Raw genomic sequence first — 2,277 nt, forward strand, 5'->3', positions numbered from 1 at the left:
TTCAGTTTACCATCCTTGCAAATGATACTCTTGAGTAATGAAGAAAACAAGGAAGAAAGCCCATTTCAGATGCCTAGCTTGATACAAATACCATCCTCAAAACAGCCAGTACTGGCAAGATAGACTGAGTCATGGATATCACCTCTAGCTGTTCCACACACTTTTCTCACCAGATCAGAGGAAAACATACACCAATGGTCGTTAGGTTTTCCAACTCAGCTGACTAAGCAGGAGAGCCAAAGTCCGCATTCCTATTGCCTTTGGGTCCAGAAAACAAGTTTTCCTAAACACTTACAGCGATGGTCAGCAGGTTTTACTAGTCAGCTATTACAGAGTCTGCACTATAGGCACTGCAGCAAAACTTTGCCTGTGTAGGACCAGCAAACCAGCTCACCTAACATCTTCAGGCAAGGGTCTTCAATTTCTCCTGGTCGACTTATAAACAGTGAAGAAAAAGAGCTCCCAGTGAAGGTGTTGCACCTAAACTGTGCTTTATATTGGCAGATTTCACTTACGGCTGCAAGAGGGGCATGGTGTGGCAAGAGCTTTGAGTGTGCCTGACTGTGAAAAAGTTAAAGGTAAGCACTGTTTCTGCCCGGTTTCGAACCGGGGACCTTTCGCGTGTGAGGCGAACGTGATAACCACTACACTACAGAAACCTATTCATGCTGCTTTGTTGGGCCTTGCAAGTGGAAAGTCTACTCTAAAGTAGAATGCTTGAAAAGGGTTGCTGAAAGCGATATTGTAGCAAAAAGCACTAGCGCGTGCACAGTGTTTCTGCCCGGTTTCGAACCGGGGACCTTTCGCGTGTTAGGCGAACGTGATAACCACTACACTACAGAAACCCATTCTTGCAGATTATTTGTGCCTTGCAAACCGAAAGTCTACGCTAAAGTACAATGCTTGAAAGGGGGTGATGAAAGCGACATTGTGGCAAAAAGCACTAGCGTGTGCACAGTGTTTATGCCCGGTTTCTAACTGGGGACCTTTCGTGTGTGAGGCGAACGTGGTAACCACTACACCACAGAAACCCACCACGATAGGCCTTTTCCGGTTGGAGGGTCGGAGGTTGGGGTCACCGTATTAGCTATTATTTGTTTCTGGTTATTTAAAAACCTGAGTTCAGTTTACCATCCTTGCAAATGATACTCTTGAGTAATGAAGAAAACAAGGAAGAAAGCCCATTTCAGATGCCTAGCTTGATACAAATACCATCCTCAAAACAGCCAGTACTGGCAAGATAGACTGAGTCATGGATATCACCTCTAGCTGTTCCACACACTTTTCTCACCAGATCAGAGGAAAACATACACCAATGGTCGTTAGGTTTTCCAACTCAGCTGACTAAGCAGGAGAGCCAAAGTCCGAATTCCTATTGCCTTTGGGTCCAGAAAACAAGTTTTCCTAAACACTTACAGCGATGGTCAGCAGGTTTTACTAGTCAGCTATTACAGAGTCTGCACTATAGGCACTGCAGCAAAACTTTGCCTGTGTAGGACCAGCAAACCAGCTCACCTAACATCTTCAGGCAAGGGTCTTCAATTTCTCCTGGTCGACTTATAAACAGTGAAGAAAAAGAGCTCCCAGTGAAGGTGTTGCACCTAAACTGTGCTTTATATTGGCAGATTTCACTTACGGCTGCAAGAGGGGCATGGTGTGGCAAGAGCTTTGAGTGTGCCTGACTGTGAAAAAGTTAAAGGTAAGCACTGTTTCTGCCCGGTTTCGAACCGGGGACCTTTCGCGTGTGAGGCAAACGTGATAACCACTACACTACAGAAACCTATTCATGCTGCTTTGTTGGGCCTTGCAAGTGGAAAGTCTACTCTAAAGTAGAATGCTTGAAAAGGGTTGCTGAAAGCGATATTGTAGCAAAAAGCACTAGCGCGTGCACAGTGTTTCTGCCCGGTTTCGAACCGGGGACCTTTCGCGTGTTAGGCGAACGTGATAACCACTACACTACAGAAACCCATTCTTGCAGATTATTTGTGCCTTGCAAACCGAAAGTCTACGCTAAAGTACAATGCTTGAAAGGGGGTGATGAAAGCGACATTGTGGCAAAAAGCACTAGCGTGTGCACAGTGTTTATGCCCGGTTTCTAACTGGGGACCTTTCGTGTGTGAGGCGAACGTGGTAACCACTACACCACAGAAACCCACCACGATAGGCCTTTTCCGGTTGGAGGGTCGGAGGTTGGGGTCACCGTATTAGCTATTATTTGTTTCTGGTTATTTAAAAACCTGAGTTCAGTTTACCATCCTTGCAAATGATACTCTTGAG

At 45.7% G+C, this 2,277-nt stretch overlaps 1 non-coding gene across 1 annotated transcript; it reads right to left on the reverse strand.

Annotated features, from left to right (window-relative positions):
* Positions 1–586: 586 nt before the first annotated feature.
* Positions 587–659, reverse strand: TRNAV-CAC (transfer RNA valine (anticodon CAC)). The gene has a single exon. It is a non-coding gene; the product is annotated as a tRNA-Val (tRNA).
* Positions 660–2,277: the final 1,618 nt, after the last annotated feature.

The sequence above is a fragment of the Aquarana catesbeiana genome, linkage group LG03 (genome assembly GCF_042186555.1).
Source record: "Aquarana catesbeiana isolate 2022-GZ linkage group LG03, ASM4218655v1, whole genome shotgun sequence".
NCBI classification, from domain to species: Eukaryota; Metazoa; Chordata; class Amphibia; order Anura; family Ranidae; genus Aquarana; species Aquarana catesbeiana.